Source organism: Macadamia integrifolia, unplaced genomic scaffold (assembly GCF_013358625.1).
Source record: "Macadamia integrifolia cultivar HAES 741 unplaced genomic scaffold, SCU_Mint_v3 scaffold125, whole genome shotgun sequence".
Taxonomy (NCBI): Eukaryota; Viridiplantae; Streptophyta; class Magnoliopsida; order Proteales; family Proteaceae; genus Macadamia; species Macadamia integrifolia.
In genome coordinates this window covers 17,233-23,628 of record NW_024868131.1, presented here as the reverse complement: position 1 = coordinate 23,628, position 6,396 = coordinate 17,233, and positions in this window count along the sequence as shown.

The window sequence follows — 6,396 nt, the reverse complement described above, 5'->3', positions numbered from 1 at the left end:
AGATAGATTGTAATTTACCTAGTCCAGTGCATTTGATTTCGTCACATTCTGATACTGTATGAAGAAGTTACGGCATTTGTGGTAGTCGAGGGCAGTTCGGCATTGAAGATGAATTTTTTAAAGGAAGTGTTCTACATGTAACAATACGAAAAAAATACAATCTTTCCAACGGTTCTGATTTCATCGCATTCCGATTCCGTATGAGAAAGATACGTCATTGGAAAGGTGTAGGGGCATTTTGGTCTTTTTACATGGATGATTCAGATGATTGAGTCTTCTGAAAAGTCGTAGAGCATCCAGTTACGATTCCAACGCACTTCGTTTCATCTCGATCGGATATCATATGAAAAAGTTATAAATGTTTTCGTAAAGTCGGTTCGAAAATCCAAACCGAAAATCCATCAGTTGCTCTTGGTGTTGGGTGGATTTTTCGGAATTTATTTTTGAAATTCGAAGGGCTTTTGTATAATTTAAATATTTTAAAGGTTTGAGTTGCAAGGGGTCTTTAAGCACTGAAACATATGGAGGCAGGGGCTTGATTGTAATAAAGAGGAGTAAAGGGAAGTGAAATGGATGGTCAAGATTCGACCACGTAGGCTTGATGCCCATCCAAAGGCTGCTGAGATTTTGGTGTGATATGGACGAGATAGATGCTTGCGCGTAGGATTTGATTGGTTAGGTGCATAATTCTTGATGCACTGGCGCTACAGCTTATCAAAGTATGTTAGTGTGTTTCGCGCGTGTATAGAAGATATAAAGAAGATTCCAATCTTAATGATCTCATGAAATCATATTAAAGCCAACATGGAGGATTCGGATCCAACGGTCAATAAGCCTTTTCACTTTTGTGAGTGGGAGACAAGCTCCCTTAAAATCTGGAAAAGCAACCAATCATAGATCGACAACACTTCTGACGATGTCAGCGCCTACGTCATGATGACGTCATCGAGATTCAAATCTAACGGTTTGGATCTGTTGTCCGTTGGTTTAATCGGACGGCTTGGATTATAAGATCTTTTATATGAGATCTACGGTCAGATTTCGCCCCTGTTGCGGCGCTGCCGGTGTAGCCTACGCCACCCGTACGAAGATTCCATTTCGGGCTATCTCATTGCTCCAACTTCGAAATGTCATATCTCCCTCATTTTAAGTCGGATTTGGGTGAACCAAGTTGTAGCTTCTTCGTTTTTTCAAGCCCTACACCATGAAAGCAAGAAAAATGGGTTTGGAGTGAAAGAATGCTACGGTTTTGGTAGGAGAATCTTCCCCCTCTTTGTTGGTCCTTGAATGAACATACATTCTTGATGATAAATGTTCTTAGGCCATTAAAGGAGGTAAAAGAGGTGGTTGAAGTGTGTTAATGGTATATTAACTCAAAGCCAAGGAAGAAGAGAAGAAATCAAGGATGTGTTTGCTTTGAAGAGCAAGAAGCCAAGGAGAGAGAAGGTGTGAGCACCAAACTTGTCAGTACAAGTTTCCAGTCATCCCAGGCAATCGGTTGTGAGATTCTCTAACCTTGGATTTTACATTACATGTATGTATGTATGTTAGGGTTAGTTGTGGATGAATTATATGTATACATGCTAGGTTAGTTGTGGATGAACTGTAAGCATGCTAGCTAGTTGTGGATGCATATGCTAGGCAGAGCTTGACTGTAGGGCATTGATATAAGCCCAATTTAATTGTATTATTTATTGTGTGCTTAGTGGGTGCTAAGCACCGGGAGTGGGTGCTCCCGTGTAGTGGGTGCTACACATTGTATCGGCACTACGAGTGCCATCTCAGCTTCGGCTTGAGAAAATTGGGTGTGGGTGCTCCCGACTGTGGGTGCAGTCAAAAGTAGTGTATTGAGTAGGTACGAAGCCTTTACAGGCACTACTCCGGGGATGTAGGCAAATTGCCGAACCTCGTAAAAACCCTGTGTTGTGGGTGCTTGTTGTTTGCATTTTATATTGAAGTGCGTGGAATGTGGAATGGGTGTGCACACTTGGAAGTGCCTATGAGAGGCTGAGTGTGCATACGACTGCGTGCAAACAGGGACAGGTATATCAGGTTTTCTTGGCCAGACATCGGACATGTTTTTAGGTATCGGAATTGGACTCACTGATTCACCCCCCTCTCAGTGACTGTCGGGTTACAACAAGTATTACATATCGAACCTCACAGTCATGGGTTAACGTACTTCAAATTTTACATCGTAACAAACAGAGCCTTATTTGTTTTTCCCGAGTATCACCTAGATCTATGCAGTTCTAAGCAAAATAAATAAATAAATAAATAAATAAAAACTATGGATTTATGCATCTACTTTTGGGATTTTTGTTATTTAATTTTAATTACTTTTGATTATCTTTTTCAAATGCATGATCACCAAGTAAATATATTATATTTTGTTTATATATAAATTTTTTTTGGGGGTAAAGGAAATTGTGATCCTTTAATCCCATGTTCATCAAAGATTTTTTGAGAATTAAAAAAAACAGATGAAATTAGGATTTTTAAAATATGTTATGCAGGATGATCTCCATAATTTATTCAAAGAATCATTTAATGTGTATGAAGGTTTTAGTATTATCATTGTTTGCTAAAAATACATGAAAATATAACTTTTTACAACTTTTTTTTGGAATGGAAAACTGGTTACAACTTTATAGAATTTAAATGTCCATAAAAATTAGGTCTTCTTTTTAAAATTTTAAATCTACCACGTTCTATTCATCAAATGTCAAAATTTATTTTTTCTGCTTCTTTAGTTCTTGTACCTAAAAAGCCTTAGTTGTGTATGTATCATAAGGTATCTTGTGCATCTTAATTTTTTATAGTGTATACACGTTGATGTTCCCAGGTTGACACTGAGAGGGGGGTTGAATTAGTGGTTCTAAAAATTTTCTTATTTGCAACCAAACAAAAACTTATGATTTCCAAGTTCTAGATTGGCCGGGGCAATCCCGTAATTACCAATCACGCAAACAACAACATGTCCACCTCACACCACAATGTGGTTGGGTCTACTAGACAATGTCCCACCACTCTGCACAACATGCACTTTAAATATATGTAGAGAAGTAAATGCGAGGCAAGAACACCAAATATACGTGGTTTGGCCAGCGTGCCTACATCCATGGAGGAATACCCATACAGAGTTTCGTATTTCCCAAGTACTCAACTTTTTCAACCGCTACAATAGTCCAGGAACACCTATCCTTGCTTCAATCTGAGTTGCAACTCAGACAAGGGCAACAACCCCACACCCTAGACAAGCCCCAACTTGCTAGGCTCATAATCTTAAATCAATAAAATAAAATCCCAACCCAATACATCATTGATCTAGAGTTTCTCAACAGTATTCACTCAGTATAGAAAAATAGGGATCTCAGATACGGATTACCTCAGCCTGTGTAATCACGTTGATGATCACATGCTTGACATATAGAAAAACATGCTCAAACCATCAACATAGCAGCCTTTTGGATCTCTCTCTCAAAATTGCTTCTCTCCCTCTCTCTCGGTTTTGCTAGTAATGGAGAGGCTACATATTCTGCCCACGAAATCTCTTTTTTATTGTAGAAAATAAAAGAAGACTGAAGAAGCCAGATTCTGACGAGTGGATCGATTAAGCGTGAAAGAATTGATATGAAATTCTATTTATTCTTGGGCACTATTTATTTCGCTGTTGTCCATGTGCGTGAGAACAAATCCAATCTGAAGTCCACTTCCCAATTTTTAGTTCTTGAACATGTGGTAGACTCTTGCTATCTTCTCTTCTTTGTAATAGCTTCACTTTCTTCTTCTGGCTGAATCCAACACTTGGCAGTTGCTGCACATGAATGAGATAAGGAATCTAGACTTCATCTTCAAATAAAACTGTTGTAGAAACCTTGCTGAATTCACGTTGGTTTCTAGCACTTCAACTCCTAATTTGAACCAATTTGTAGTCTCCAATTCAGCAACGGGTTTATCTCTAACTCCTTTAAATCTTGCTGTATTTTACTCATGCGAGAGCCAATCCCATCTTGATCGTTTATATTTGGAATTCTCTACCAACCCCCCATGAGCTTTGAGAGTTCTAACAAAACTCAATTTATTTTTCTTTAAACCGAGCCCAACTCTAATTACCCCGTCAACTCATGTGCTTTGCTGATTCTCAAAACCAAGAGGTTGTTGATGCTGCCACACTCCTTGTCATAGTAGAACTCTTATTGTATTATGATTTTAAATCAAAGAGGTTTCTCAAAAGAGAGACAAGTTCAAGCTTGCTGGCCCATTGCATATACATGATGCTTTCTTACCTCATCAAACCACCTTGCTTATATGATGAGATTCAATCCAAATATCCAATAGACTACTAAGACCTATTCAATCTAATTGGTTCAAGATTGAACCTGAATTTTGACCCATAATTCATAACCAACCCAATCATAAAATCCAAGTGTATTTGGTTAAGATACCGAACCCAAACAAATTGAACTAGAACCATCACACTGTTGCCAACAATGACAACATTTGATCTGATTTCCCAACACACGTGTATTCCAATATGTGTCATAAAATCAGTTTTTTTAATACACTATCTGGCACCTAGCCGAGGGATATCCACCACGACCAGGACTCCGGATATCAGAAAAAGGGGGAGGCTTGAGTCCTCTTCAATGAAGAGTGGCGTGCAAAGGACTCTAACTACGTACGGAGGAGGGGATACCCGAATTGGGAATATTCCCCACGAAGGTAGGAAGACGTATCCTAGTAGGACTCGGAAATGGGGTAATCCTATAAGAAGGAGCCCTAAAAGACAGAACGGGTAAGTCAATACTCTCACACCATTATTCCTGTGAAAATACTGTTCTGCTGGTCTCTAACTTGGGTGTCGGAGGACTAATCCCGGAGACACCTCCGGGCCTTTGCCTTCTGTGCTTGTGCAGGATCGGCGCTCAGCCTCACACAGATTCTCGGCAGTAACACTATCCAACGCCAATACTTAAACCATGGAAACAACTACCAAAGACCAAATACAAAACATATAGAAAACCATAAAATTGAGAAAGTACATTAACTTGGGATCCATTTGGAGGATACATTATTTCTTTTGATAATCATCTATGAGATGATTAGAACGACATAAAAAATGAAATGCGGGTAGAAAGATTTTAATATAATTTCTTTTTTATATATAACATACGGGAGGAGGTTAGGTATGTCGTCGGATTTCCTAGAGCTAGCAGCTCATCCAACGAGAGAATTAGGATGATGGGAGGGGAATAGAGAACTTTTCCAAGGGGAGAAGTAGAGAGATAGACACAGATCTGGGTAAACCTAGCCTTTTCCCATTACATTATATCATGAAGATTTTAACATATTTTCATTTTTTTATGTATTAAACATTAGTTTAATCTTTTCTTGGGTCAAAGGATGCAACAAATAATCACGAGGAGTATAATCCATCGACAATGTCCAGCACATCTGGGCCTTGGCCTGGGGGTTTGAAGAGTGCTCAGTCATGCTTGGATTTGCACCAATTTCTTTGCTTTACAAGAAGTGTAGCCTTGGCCCTGTTGAGTCCTCTGTAGATTTGTACTTGGCCCCTATGTGGAAACCTCATTTTGTTACCTTAGAGGTGTGCATAGCAATGATGATTGGATGCCTTTAAATAATGTAATGGAGGGGAAGGGTTTGAAACATCTCAAAATAGCTGTGAGATGTAACCTTGCAAAATTACCAAATTAACCTTGAATAGTTGATTGGATCAAAGGAGGGTCGAACGACCCTTAAATTAGGTCCAAAATATGTGATTATATATATTTCATCATTAAAATCCTTGCATTAAAATATGCTTTTAAAACACGTTTTATTTATTTATTTATTTTTTTTTTGGAAAAGTAATGTGCCTATTAGTTTATTCAAGATTCCATTTTCTAATCATATGGGGACCCAACTTTAAATTTAAAAATTTTAAATTATTATGGCTAAAGTAGATGTTACTTAGAATAATCTTTCCTATCAATTTGAATCACTCAACTTAATTGGTCTAACTATTTAAAAGTTATGAATTTTTAAATATTTAAGTCAATTAATTTTGTTTGACCAAGTCAACTTGGATCCAATCGACCTTCTATGATTGAGAGGGTCTGTTGATGTTAATACGTTGAAAGATTCCATTTAAAAGTTGATGAAGCCCTTCAAAATGATGACACTGACTCAAACCAGAAGCAGGATTCTGTAAATTTTTTGTTGTTTTGGGACTTCTAGAGCCCTTACTAAGCTCAAATTAAACTCTTTAAATTCGTATTTCAGACTATAACAATATTATGAACTGTTAGGATTTAGATGAGTTTTAACATGATTTTAGTCTACCAAACCTCTTACTATTCGGTATTAATCTCTTTTTTTTTGGGGGGGGGG